The sequence below is a fragment of the Lagopus muta genome, chromosome 6, assembly GCF_023343835.1.
Source record: "Lagopus muta isolate bLagMut1 chromosome 6, bLagMut1 primary, whole genome shotgun sequence".
Classification (NCBI taxonomy): Eukaryota; Metazoa; Chordata; class Aves; order Galliformes; family Phasianidae; genus Lagopus; species Lagopus muta.
In genome coordinates this window covers 21,343,857-21,357,653 of record NC_064438.1, presented here as the reverse complement: position 1 = coordinate 21,357,653, position 13,797 = coordinate 21,343,857, and the positions used below count along the sequence as shown (strand labels likewise).

Genomic DNA, 13,797 nt, shown 5'->3' with positions numbered 1-13,797 from the left:
GGCAGAGGGAGGGCACTGCTGGGCTCTAATCGCTGTTTCACAGAGCCACTGTTTCCGAGTTCCGACGATTGGCTGCACGTGCTGTAAGGGCTTTTTTCCTTTAAACCCCAACCAAACAAACCGGGAACGGATCGGTTTGTAAATACGACCACGCGCGCTCGGGAAAGGGACGGTTCGGTTCCTACATTCAGGGCGCCCGTGGGCGGAGTGCCGCGGTGCGGCTCCGCGGGGCTCGGCGCGAGGAGCGGCGCTTTGTGTGCCCGCGGCCGCGGCCGCAGCGCGGCATTGTCTGCAGGATCCGCCGGCGGTGCCGGGCTTTGTGCGGTAGGTGCACCATTTTCTAAGCTCGCTCGTACCGTGAGGCGACGGCTAAGCGCGCACAGCGGGAGCTGCCGCCGCGGCTATTGTCTGCCTGTACCTCTCCCACCCCTGCAGGGCTCTGGCTGCGGCGGAGCCTCCTCCCTTCTCGGCGGCTCCGGAGCGGTGCCGCGATGCGGGGAGGGCAGGGACTGCCTGGGATGCCCGCCGTGCCGGCCCCGCTGCGGGCCTGCGGCGCCGTGACCCTGCAGCTCGTCCCCGCGCCTCTCGTTCGGCCGAGGATCTATCTGCCTAAGGACGCGAAGGACGGGCGATAATAAAAGCAGACACCCGCGCACACACGATCCGCAGAATGTGTGAGCGCTTAGCGGGGAGAAACGAGGTGGGAGGAGAAGGGGTGAGTCCAAATAAAGCAACCTATAGCCTCCTATTTTGCGGAGCACCATCATCAGGTACAGCTCTTTCAAACGCACGGGCGGGAAGGGCGGCGGCGGCGCGCACGGGCGCGGGGACACCGCCGCGGGAGCGGCTCCCTCGGCCCCCGCGGCTGCGGGACCGGGCCGACCCCCCCATACCCCCCTGCGGCGGCGGCGGCGGCGGCGGCGGCGGCGGTTTCAGCACCGGGGAGCGGACAGCGCCCGGCGGCGGCCCCTCGCGGCGCTCGGCCCGCGCCCCCCGCCCGGCCCCGCCGCGCCCCCCCGAGTGCAGCCGAACGGGGGGCGGGCGGGCGGCAGAGGGGCTCGCTAGCGCCGACAGAGAGAGAGCGAGAGTTGCAGCTCGCTATTGATTCAGAGATTTACCGACAGGGTGATTCCCCTTTCTGCAAGAATTCCCTGTCTCCGGGCTCCGTGCATGCAGCAAATGCGTTACGGAGACGAGCGGAGCCCCCTCGCTTTAAAGAAAAGTAGAAAGGGAGGAAAACAGAGGGATCCGAGCATGCAGAAAGGAAAGACGAGACTCACGGCCGCTGGCTGCAGCATGCACAGGAAAGATCGCTACTTACCGAGCGGGAACTCCTCGGGTAGGGGAGGGGGCGGGGGGGGGGGGGGGTGGGAGGGGGGGCGAGGATCGGGGGGTGGGGGGAATCCAACAATTAATTTCCAGACAGGAGTTGGAAAAAAATACTGCGGTGATGTCCAGGTTTTCTTCCACCCGCGCTCGCTTTTTATACAAGTGCAACCCTCTGTCTATTTCTGGAACGCGATCAAAACCCTGATGCTATTTTTAGCAGGTACTGGGGAAAAAATCCACACACAAAGGCATTTCGCTGGAACGCTACGTCCAAAACATTAAATGTGCATTAAGTCTGCACCCCCTCCCATACTCCCCCCCCCTGCACACAGCCACGCATCCCCCTTCCCCGGCTTCTTTCTGCACCACCATCCACTGTTGCTTTAGGTGCATCATTGCAGAAAATAAAATAAATAAATAAATAAATAATCCACAAAAAAACCATCAACTGACCGCCTTCCGTGCTGTCCTATTGCACAAACCCCTATTCCACAGTTGTACTGAGTCTGTCTCTCTGCCTGTTGCCTTGCAAGCATTACTGTGTCTTTCTTCTTGCAGTGTCTTTGCAAAGTGGGCTTAGGAGAAAACACAACAAGCACCATGCACCACTTTGCCATTGTGCACAAACGTGGGTTTCAGGCAGGGATGCTTGCTTTGCCATGAGAGTGAGGTGGCTTCATACGGTGAATTGCACCCAGCACAAAGAAGGGTTGTGGGTTTTTTGTTTTTTTAATTCTCTCCTCCTCGCCCCCTGCCTTTCTTCCCCTTAAAAAAATATAATCCTTTGTTTGGAGAATAAAGGATCTATAAATATATATAGATATGAAAAAAGGGTGTGTGTGTGTATGTGTTTGCGTTCTAGTAATTCACTACGAGGGGGGACTGAGGAAAAAATAGAATCATTAGGGCTTGCAGGCTGCAAGGAGCCAGCCTGAGACTCCTTTGCAAGGCTGCGTCAGTTATCAGCTATTGACGTCACGTTCAGATTCTCCTCTTCAGAGGCACTAGTTCATCATAAAAGATGTCTGTGCTCGGAGCTTTGTGCTTGCAGAAAGGCACTTCAATTCGAGGAAAAGAGTTAATTAGCAAGCCCCATATTTGTGGTGTGCAGCTTTCAGTGCAGTTGCACAAAAATTCGGGGGGGGGGGGAGGGAGGGGAAAGAGAGGGAGGGTGAAAATGTGTGTTTGTAAGGGGGGGGTGGAATCTTTTGCGCTGGGGATAGGGAGGTATTTCTCAACACACACACACACACACACACACACACACACACAGAGCCCATGCAGAAGTACAGAGAGAAAGCAATCTGCATAGCCAGACACTGCAAGAAAAAGTACCCCCCCCCCTCCTCGGGTATGGCTATGAAAAAAAAAAAAAAACAAAACAATTGAACAAAAACCTCAGGTTTTTAATATTTGCAATGCAAGCAGCATTGGGGGGAGGGGGGCAGGATGAATATAATTTAACATCCCCTCTCCCCAACCCCCCCAATCTGAAAGGCAGCAGCTCGCACCCCCACCACCTTACACTTGTATTTGGCTACTGTAGCAAAAGACAGATATTGATAAAACCAGGATTAATTCTGTATATTTGTCAGGCAAACAGCCCCGTCTCCTAGAATGACGCAAATAACAGATTCTATGGCTCTGGCTTTCTATATTCTGCACCCACGCACTCTGCTTGGTCTCCCACGGAATCAGCTACAGAGAGCAATGATCCAGATTATACAGAGAGAGGGGTGGGGGAAAGGGAGAGAATAACAAATGAAATAGCAATTAAAAATTATAATGCTGCTCCAGTCTGTACGCAAATGGCTCAACCTGATCTTGCACAGTGGCACACACCGACATGCACTCGCGCCCCTGAGCCCCCTGCCCCTATACCGTGGGGCATCAGCAACATTTAGACAAAAGGGAAATGTCTTGCTGACAAATGCAGGGTTTATCCGGCAAGGAGAGGTATTTCCTTTATGCACCACACCTTTCCCAGCTCCCATTAAGCAAAACACATCCCTGAAACGACCTGTCTTGCCACTAAGTGTGTGCAGAGGGGACAGTTAACACACACAGCTGGGGAGAGGAGTGGGGCCACCCGCACAGCCCCACAGGAGCTAAGGAGGACCTCTATGAGCAGGTCATCTTCTCCGTCTCACAGACAAAAGGATGCAGCTATTTCTCAAAATGCCTAAAAAAAGTCAAGCGCAAGGGGCTGTTACTATTTTTAAACCTCTCTCTCATTTGTTGGAAAATGGCACTAAAAGCATTAACCAAGCTCCCCGCCCCTGGGGACGCAGGCAGACACATGGCGAGCCCTGAGGTACACTGAGGTGGTGGGGACTGTCCCTTCCCCAGGTGAGGGCCAGGGATGCCCCACCACCATTGCCACCACTAACCCGTGTCACACCCTGTGCAACAGCAGAAGCAAAATGTCAGGGCAACCAAAAAACCCATGAGTTATTTACTGTCTAATCTGTAAACACACACTCCTTATTTATTAACTCACTTAATTATTACCAACTTCTTTTGCAGACAATGAATTTCCTAATGTCAATAAGCTGCAATCAGTGAAGTAAGGCTGTCTCTCCCTCTCTCTCAAAACCAGACGGTGCTGTTGTCATGACTGCCCCTGACAGGGAGGCGCCTGGGGAGGGGGAACCACACCTGTATAGGGGGCACAGCATGGCACCATGAGGCTAAAGGAGGTTGAGGGGCCATTCAAATAACCATATGCAATGCATTAGATGCAACCATACGCATCATCATCCACACGTCAGCAACAAACCCGTCCACAGGACTGGGAGAGATGTTACACTTCAGACCTGGAATGAGACACAGTCCAACCCATGGTTTTGCCATGGGAAACTGGCCCAGTAGTTGTAGCCCAGAAACCAGAGAGAACAGGAAGAAATATTTCAACAGGGCTAGCCCTTACGCCAAGGTCAGATCTTGTCCCCTAAAGACTCCCAGGAGCCAGCTGTAGAACATACCTACTCTGAGGAGCTGCAGTGCAGTTCATCCTGGATGAACAAAAATGTTAGGCCATACAGGAGCTTAAGGATGCAGACATGCACATCCAAACTTTCTTTTGACACTTAGACCTTCGAGAGCCTTAGTATGCTGTGGAGGGAGGGAAGGGTGCAGCCATGTTCTCTCTCTTCTTGCCCTCACACAAACTGGTTGCTTTGCACTTCTGTGTAGTGGTCACCTCTGTGAATATGAACAGAAGAAGGCTGGCCAGCCCCAGCTCTTCTCTGATGCAAAAGAAAAGGTGCAAATACAAGGGATGATTCTGTTGGCATGACCTGGAGTGGGCCCACGGGGAAGCTGTGCATCTCCTGGGCCTCAGGAGCCCTGTGCCTACTCCTCAGCCAGGAACCCTATCTCCCGAGCTTCTCTCTGGAGCCCCACAAGTGTTTGATATTCTAAACTCTCCCACGTTAATGAAAGGACTAATTAATCTTCCTACCACACGGTTTGGAATGCCTTTCTGGAAGCTGTAGTATCACCTCACAGCCTCAATTTTATCAACTCATCTCATTTCTCCATTTACTCTCCTCACTTCTCCACCCAAGCATGTCCTCATCATCCCAGCAGGCCTGTCTCCTGTCCTGCTTGCCTCCTACGAAAAGCAAGGTGGAAGCCATGTCCAGTGCCTAGGGAATCTCTGACTTAAATAAATAATTGGAAACCATCCAAACTGGAAAGAATGTTTGGCAGTCATCTACCCAACAGCCTCCCATTTCTACTCATTAGGAGCACAAAAGGGAAACTTTATCTTCAATTTTGATATTTTAGTTATCCAACAATCTTCTTGTTTCTAAACAATTTAAACTCCCTACCAGCAAAGTCTTAACGAAAGCAGAAGCTCCTGTACTATTTCCTCCACCAAAAAATAATACTGCGGATCCTGGACAAAGTGGTGCCGTGCCTGACAGCAATAGTGCACTGCCCAGAGCTACTGGGGTGCCAAAGGGAGCAGCCCCACCTCTAACGTGTGGGATCTGCATATTGGCCTATCTTCACCCTTAGAAGTTTCCCTTCCATACTTCGCCCTAGTGGACAGTGGCACACATGGGGATACTAGTGGGGATAATACTGTTACTATTGACAGTAAAGTGTTGGCTGGCACAAAATTCTTGCTCAGAACAACCATAATCTATCAGTTACAAAGTAGTTTAGTCTGCAGGTAAAAACTATTTTAGTGGCATTTGCCACTTTTTTTTTTTTTTTTTTTTTTTTTTTTTTAAATTCACCATGTTTAAGGTCCCATTTCTTACTCATTTTGGATAAGAAAGTGCCTTTCACCTTCTCTCTTCAGGACAAGGAATAGCTACAATCAAGACTACAAAATGAGGGTAAAACAGCCTAAACATGTTTCGGTTCCTCAGCCCTTGGTGTTCTGCTGACCTGTGAACCAGGGACTGATTTACAGACTGGTAACTGGTAAAAAAAAATCCTTCTGACCCCCATATACTTTCACAAATAGTCTGTTCTTGGACTCCACTCAGGCAGCCGAATGCCATCTGATAAATTCCAAACGTAAAGAGAACAGAAGAAGGCCAGAAACGAAGAGTGAAGTGCCACTAGGAACTTACAGCAACCCTCAGATTTCAGAATAAAATTCACCCTGTATCAGAGCAGTCAATAACTTACGCTAGTTAACTCTTGTTACAGGAACACATAGCACCCAGAGCAAAGAGGAATCGCATTGAAATGAAAATAAATTAGTGACATCCCTTCAGCAATCTACTGCCTATGACAGATGGCAAGGTCTAAGGTAGTGATAGGACCTGAAGAAACATGGTTGCTATCTGAAGCGAGGGACTGGCATATTCCTCTAGATATGAGATATTCCTCTTCAGAAGTCAAATTTGCTGCAATGAGTACTGATCTGAAATTTCTTGCTGAAAGGCTCATTCCTTTAGCATTTTTGAGGTTCTCCTCAAATTTCAGGTGAAGAGCTTCATGCTTGATTTAGTCACCTATAAAATGAATATAAGATGATACCTACTTACCTAACCAGGATGTTCTTGAAGATATCTATAGTATTGAGATAATCAATAAAAGTCATCAGTAAGAAGACAGCAATATTACAAGTAATCAGAGAGATCAGAGCACACAAGGAAGCACAAGAAGGAAGGGAGCGCTTTTCCTCCAACAATAGAATGAGAGGCTGGGCAATATTGTAGTAAAGAAAATCTCACCTGTGTCAGAAGATCAAGATTAAGACTTGAGATCTCATTATACGGAATTTTTGAAGAATCTGGATGCACAGACCAGGAAACCAACGAAACAGAAGTGCGCACATTCTGATGTCATCTCATACAGATTGCATTAACAATCGACTTGAACAGTTTTTGATACCTGGATTGCTTTGTTGTCTTTAGTTTTTCTGTTTATATTGCAAAGAAACATAATAGCTATAACATGTGAAATGGCAGAAACTGGATCTTCCTCCAATGGCTGCAAAATCAAACCCTAGAGATGGACTACTCAGTGTAATGGGGATGAAAAGAAGAAAACCATTAGCATAATGAAACTAGTAGAAAAAGAGTATGACAGTCTCAATATTGAGGATTATATCAAAAGGAAATCATAACAGCTTTTAATAAAAGTTGAACCTATGGAAGAAATATGGTGAATAGACATCATACTTCAGATACATGAAGCATAATCTTTGAGGAATTCAGCTGCAGATTTGATGAGCCTTTACACTAAGACTTGATTTTCATTAGCCTTTGAAATGAAACCTTCATTAATAAGACCCATGACCCTTAACACAATGTGTAGACATATTTGGCAACCACCTTAAAGAGTTATGAACAAGAACAACAGTGTGTGGTGCATGATACAGAATCTTGTACTGATCAAAAAAAAAAAAAAGTGAGGACAGTAATGAAGAAATACCAAAAATCTGTGTCAACCTGTAATTCAAAACCAGCCAGTATCATAGCCAGAGGGAGAGAATGTCACATGGGGTGGGGGTGATATTAAGGTAATTTAGGAAGAACTTATGTACTAGGATAATAGAACACGAAACCAAAGGATCCAGTGAAAGGAAAAAAAATCCAGTTCTTCCCCAGGAAGAAGATGGTTGGGTGGGGAAAAAAAAAAAGAAAAAGAAAAGAAAAAAAGAAACAAAGAAACAAAGACACTCAGCTGCATTTCATAGGTGATCAGGTGAAATACAAGACAAGATACCTGGAGTTATCCAGACACGGCCTTACAGGATCTTAAGCAGACCTATGATGATCCTGTAACAAGACATACTGCTCTTTTCTACTTTGTTGCCCCTGATTTGTCCTTCCTTAAAGCACAATTCAGTCTAGCTATCAACAGTTACAATGTAAAATTGCTACTCAACCAGAGACTCCAATGGATAGTCCAACCAGGACAGGCTGGTGAATTTGTCATTTCTCTACTTACCTTTTGGGGCACAAAAATCTCAAATTTATACCATTCAGAAGTTCTGGTATTCCTATCTAGCTAGAGCTCAAGCTTCCAGAAATCCTCATTCAGTAAGTCAGAAACATCTGGCAAAATGGAATTCCAATACCACCAGGAAAAGTTAAGACCTGAATAGTGCATAAGACCTAAATTACATATGACTTCTTGTCTGAACATCTATTTTTATCACTGGTTAACATTTATACATTGCATGCTAATAGCAAGTTCAGCCCTATAAATGGCACCAAAATCCAAGCTGTTTCTGCTTGGATTCAAGCTGTCTCAGCTATGCACAGTTTACAAATTAAGCCACTGGTTCCCTGACTGTGACTGGCAAACCATCAGTGTGTACAGAACTTTTGGAAGTCCCAGAAGGACCAGCTGGCCAAACAGCAATGGCTTTTGTTTTCTCAGCTGCTGAATCTTCTCTACAGAAACACACAACACTTAAATTCCTCTTACTTTGCCTTGTAAATGACTACTGCCATAGATTACATAGTGACACTTGATCATTAATTGAAAGGAGGCAATTCATCTGATTGAACATGGCAGTGGAAACATGTATAACACAGGCAGATGTTTCTTGTGTCCCCTAGAGAAAGCTGCAACAGCCACTGATATCACTGAGAAGACAGGAGGTGCCATGAAATTAATAGAAAAAGGTTCTCTGAAGAATGTAGTTCCTCAAGACAGTCTTCAAAAGCATTGCTGCACTGCATATATTCAACCACCCAAGCCAACAGATGACCACGCATGTGGTGAAATCACAGTGTTCTTCTGCATGTTGTCCCATCATTGGTGGAAACAACAAAGCGAGAGATGGGTAGCACCTGTGGCTACATCCACATTTCCTTAATGTCAGGAAATGTGCATTAATACTTACTCAGCTCATCACATGAGCCAGTTGGGCAAGTGAGTATCATACATAACTTACTGAGTATTAGAATAGCTGCAGATCCATGGATGAGCGACAGAGAAGTGCAGGCTATTATGGAATTGCTATAAATGCCTGTTGCAGAGCCAGCTGATGAAACACACACTTCTGCAAATCCCTCACAGATCATCATTTCAGTGCTGCTTTTGCAGTAATTACAATTATTGTAAGGACTATATGAACAGAGATACAGAGTCTGAATTATGTTCCATATAATGGTTTTCTGGGTAGTTCAAGGTTTGCATATAAAAGCTATCCTGAACTGTTGTTCAAGACTGACAATGAGTATTTAGCTAAAGTTAGTAATTTTAATTTTAAAAATAATAATAAAAAAACTTTAATATTGTATCAGTTGATTGCTCCTTGCATTAGCAACACATGTCACCAGTTAAACTTTCAAGTGTGAGCATTATTACGTTTTGACAATCACAGATTTAGCTCTCGTTCTGTTGGATGCCATGCAAACACAGAATCAAAAAATAACCACATGGGATGTTCTAGCGAGGAGCCAACAGCTGAAAACAGAGGTTTGGGTGTTAAAATAAATTATCCTTACGGCGGGGGAGGGAGGGAGGAGAGAAAAGAACAGTAAGGATAGATTTTTATTTGATCACTCTCAGTAGAGTGTACGCTGTACAAAATAATGAATGAGACATGATGCCTGATCCATGAGGTTACAATGCAAACAAAAGAGCACAGACAAGGACTGACTTCCATGAAGAACAGATGAACATATTTGGTATCCTGGTGTGATTTTGTACTTGAGGATACATGGAGACTTTTGCATTTTGGAAGAGTTCCAGATACATCAAGTGGAGTGTCTGCAGAAAAGTGTCTCACTCTTGCAGATGTTTCTGATAAGATCAGAGACAGATACAAGTTGGGAGGAAGGAGATGTTGGACAGAACATTGATGTGGAAAGTCATGAGTCGCCAGGCCAAGATGTACAGCCTCATGGTTTTTTGTATTCCAGCAGTCATCAGGAAGATGGTGCTGAAGCTTAAAGTGGAAGAAATGGCAGCTTCTATACAACAAGGATTTACAAAGATACAGTGCAAAACATTGGTGAGACAATCCTACGCTCTTGTTTCTGATCAGGGTGTTTCAAGAGGGGCAAGTGTAATAGAGCATAGGAAGTACTCCGTTACACTCCACAGAGTACGTGGATGAATGGAACTGCTCATCTTTAGTATTAGTTTTTCAAATGGGAAGACAGAGGTGAGCTAACCTGGCAGCAAGACAACAGCATATGGGTGTCAATAAAGTTCAGAGCATCTTTCAGAGATGCCTACAAGAAAACTGAGAGAGGACTATACTTCTGCCAAAGCTTTTCTGGGCTTGTGCTGTTTTCACCTTCTTTTGTTGTTGTTGTTTTTGTTTTTCCTGGAAACTAAAGGTGCATCCAGATGACAAACTTTGGTCATCCATTTATCCACTCAAAGTACAACATCTAACAACACTGAAGCCTGATTGATCAATGGCCATAAAATAGCATGAAACACCTGATGAAAGATCAAAATACATCACCAGTACTGGTGTTTTGTCAAGTCCTTCTATTACATATGTAGCTGCATAAAAGAGTGAGTTGCTTTGTATTCCTACAGAGTGTGGAATAGTGTGGGGTTGCCTCTCTTGAAGGATTTTCATAAGAAGGTACAGGTTTAGGTGCTCATTTACTATGAAGAAGATTGCATCTAGACCTCTAGTGGTACTGTGCTATTTCTGCTAAGACAATCCAGAGAGATACTCTGAGAAGAAATGCAGGTTTTTTCATCTTAAAGTCTGTCCTTCTGACACTTAATATGTTGCGTGGTGGCATACACTCTCACCATCTTGAATAAAAACTTCGTTTTAGAATTAGCTTATGCAGCACAAATGAGATAAGTGGTATCACTTATCAGAGAAATCAGAACAGCAAGAGAACACACAAAGGTGGGGGAACCTTAATCAGGAATATCCTTCAGCACAAACATCTAAACCTTGATAAGCCCTTTCAGGGGAAGATCCTTTGTTGCTCTAGTCCCACTCATTGCTGAACCAGAAGGACAAGGAAGTAGAGTCAAAGGACAGAGAAGAAGAAAAGGAAGTTAGCTCTTTCAAAACAGAAAGTTCCTCTACATCTGACAGGAAAAGAAATAACGTCTGCAATACTGCAGGAAGGTAGCTGAGCTGTGTGCAAGCTGGAGAATTCCCTCTATTGCACAAGCTATGCAAATATAATTGTAGGCTAGAAAGTGCTGTGACTCATAGGTGAAGTGGATGTGAGAATATCTGGGTCAGAGAGAGTCTGTACTGAGAAGACCATGTGTAAGACCTCAGAAGTTCCCAGAGAAGGCAAAGTGAAAGGAGTTAATGAAAACTCATCAGAAAGAGTCATCCTGCCACAGATTGCTTATTTGAGGCAGCACATGAGGAGCCCCCAAAGGCATCCATACCTGTGGCATTTCAGAACACTCCAATATCAAGATCAACCGAGGATTTGAGGATGGGCTTGAGAAGAAAACAGATGAAGAACAAACCTCAGAAAACGAGGGTTGACAACAATTTGCTTTTTTTTTTTTTTTAGCACAAGATGAGATAGGCCACTGAGCCAGGAATCAGAGGACTAATGCATGTTATGAAGGTACAGGTTGGACCCAACACAGCATTCCCATATGATGGACTCCACTTGTGGAGTTCTGCAGCGGAAAGATGAGAGAGGCAAGAGAAGCACTGCCTCATGGTGCTTCAGCTCCTGCAGCATCTAATCAGATGACCCCAATGATGTATGCATCAATATTCCCAGCGATAAACCATGGGTTTTTCATATTTTCTCAGCTGGACGTGCGAATGACAGACTAAGGGTGAACAGGCAATAGCAGAGGTGACTCGAGGCTGAGCTAACTTACCATTTCCATACTTGGAGGACAGATAGATTGAAGGTGGAGTATGCTGGAAAAGTAGAGATGAGGGCTTTGCAGCCCCCATCTCATTCCTGACCATTCTGCGCTTCATGGCTGTGAGCAGCCCACAGCTTTGGCTTCCAGTATTACCTCGCACCTCAGGGTATTTGGCCATCACCCTGCAGCTGTGAGTTGGACCCCTTCTGGGGCTGGGCTGCTTCATCTGCCTGCAGGGATCCCATGTCCCAGCTGCAGGGTCAAGGTGCAGCTCTACAAAGTGCCTCAGCTTCTTCAGGAGGGTCATACACCAGGCAGAGCACACCACTTGCAGCACTGCTCATCCCACGGTGCCACTTATTGGTCTTCTGGTTCAAAAGGAGCAGAGAGGGGTCCTGGGATGGGAAAGGCTCTCCATCAATCAGAGCAGCCTGATCTTGCAACACTTTGTGCCTTCTCCCCCAGACGGTGAAGACCATCCAGCTTTTCCAGATTAAGAAACCCACTTGAAATTAGCAATAAATCACACCTGCTCTTCGCAGGCAGGGCAGCTGTTGCTAACCATGCCGAGTGCAGCAGCACTAGAGGAAAGCAGAGCATGCACTGCAGCTGGCTGCTGCCACACGGGAGGCACAGGCTCAGCAGATGCTGAACTCGAGGTCCTCCCCATGTCCAGGCTCTGCAGTTCTCAGGCCCCCGGGAATTCAACAAGCAGCTCGGGCTGCACATTGCAGAACAGCGAAGTTTGGATCATGCCATCCTCTCTAGTTTCTCTATAGATCAGCTATCAGAAATTACTATGTATAAAGATTTCCCTCTACAGGTGGTTAGAGCTTGTAACAACCTCTCACTTTCTTGCATCACTTTAATTGCTAGTTTGTCTCATCGTTTACTTTGCTATCATTCTGCCCGCGCCCCCCGCCGTGGGTTTGCAGCCCATTCCCAGAGGTACCGAATTCTCTACACAAAAAATGCCAACTCCCTCCAATCCTCCTGAAGCTTCAACGCTCCCGACTTTGATTGCAAAAAGAGGCAAAATCCCAGCTGCGAGCTCCTTACCCGAGCGAGTCAATCCCCTCCCTCATCCCCCAACCCCACAAATGTGCCCCAGTGAAAGTTGCGGCCCCTGCAAAAAGTCTGTGCGTGGACGGGGGAGGAGGGGGGGGGGGGGGGGTCTCCAGCGCGCAGCTCCCTCCTGCAGCCCTGCAGGAGCAGGGCAGGATCCAGCACACGAGAGCTCTTTGCACGGAGAGGGACGCAACGCTTGCACCAGGCGGGCAGCAGCACACGTCGGGAGGGAAAGTGCTTCTTGCAAAGCATCTCGCGCCGGGATCGGGAAACTTTGCGAAAGGCGAAAGCAAAACACCTGCACACCCGGCACCCGCACCCGCGCGCACACAGAGGAACCTACCTTGCCACATCTTCTTCACTTATTTTGTGTGCAAAGGGGAAAAAAAAGAAAAAATAAAGGAAAAAAAGCAAAAAGAAAAGAAACAGGAAAACAACAAACCGAAGCGGTCCCCCATCAGAACAAAAAGAATCTCTTCCCCCCCGCCAAAACTGCGTCCCCTCTTCCCCGCGCCTCGGCTGCATTTCTAGGGAACGGGGCCGGGGGGGGAGGTTGGGGGGGGGGGGGAGGAGGGCCGGCCGGGAACTAGCGCGTGGCGGGCTGGGGGGCTGGCGTCATGTGTGGCTGCACTCAGCCGGGAGAGAGGCGAAAAAAAAAAAAAAAGAAGAAGAAAAGAAAGAACAAGCGAAAAAAAAAAAAAAAAAAAAAAGAGGAGGGAAAAAAAAAAAAAAAAAAAAAAAAGAGGAGGAAAAAAAAAAAAAAAGAGGAGAAAAAAAAACCCAAATCCACCACCAGCACCCCGCTTGGCGCTCGCAGCCGCCTCGAAGCCGGAGCGCCCCCCCCCGCCCAGCCGCCCACGCGCCGCCCCCGCACCGCCGGGCCCGGCACCTCCCGGTGCCCGCGCGGGCGGAACAGCGCGGCCCCGCGCGCCCCCGCCGTCCGCGCCCCCGCCGCTATTTATAGCCCGGCGCGGCGGGCGCGGGCACACGCGTGTCCCTGCCTGCCTCCGTGGGCGGCACGCAGGTAGCGCGCCTCGCTCTGCACTGCGTCTCATCGCTCTTTGAACGTTTCGGCTCGTCGTGTCGGGCTTTTTTTTCATTTTTTTATTTTTATTTCGTAGAAGGGTGGGGAGCGCGCAGCCC

At 47.4% G+C, this 13,797-nt stretch overlaps 1 long non-coding RNA gene across 1 annotated transcript in view; it reads right to left on the bottom strand.

The window, feature by feature from the left end:
- LOC125695207 (uncharacterized) overlaps positions 1–13,122 on the bottom strand; it is a 72,826-nt gene extending 59,704 nt beyond the window's left edge. Inside the window, exon 1 of the long non-coding RNA XR_007377869.1 lies at positions 12,998–13,122. This is a non-coding gene — a long non-coding RNA (uncharacterized LOC125695207). The remainder of the gene's footprint in view (positions 1–12,997) is intronic.
- Positions 13,123–13,797: the final 675 nt, after the last annotated feature.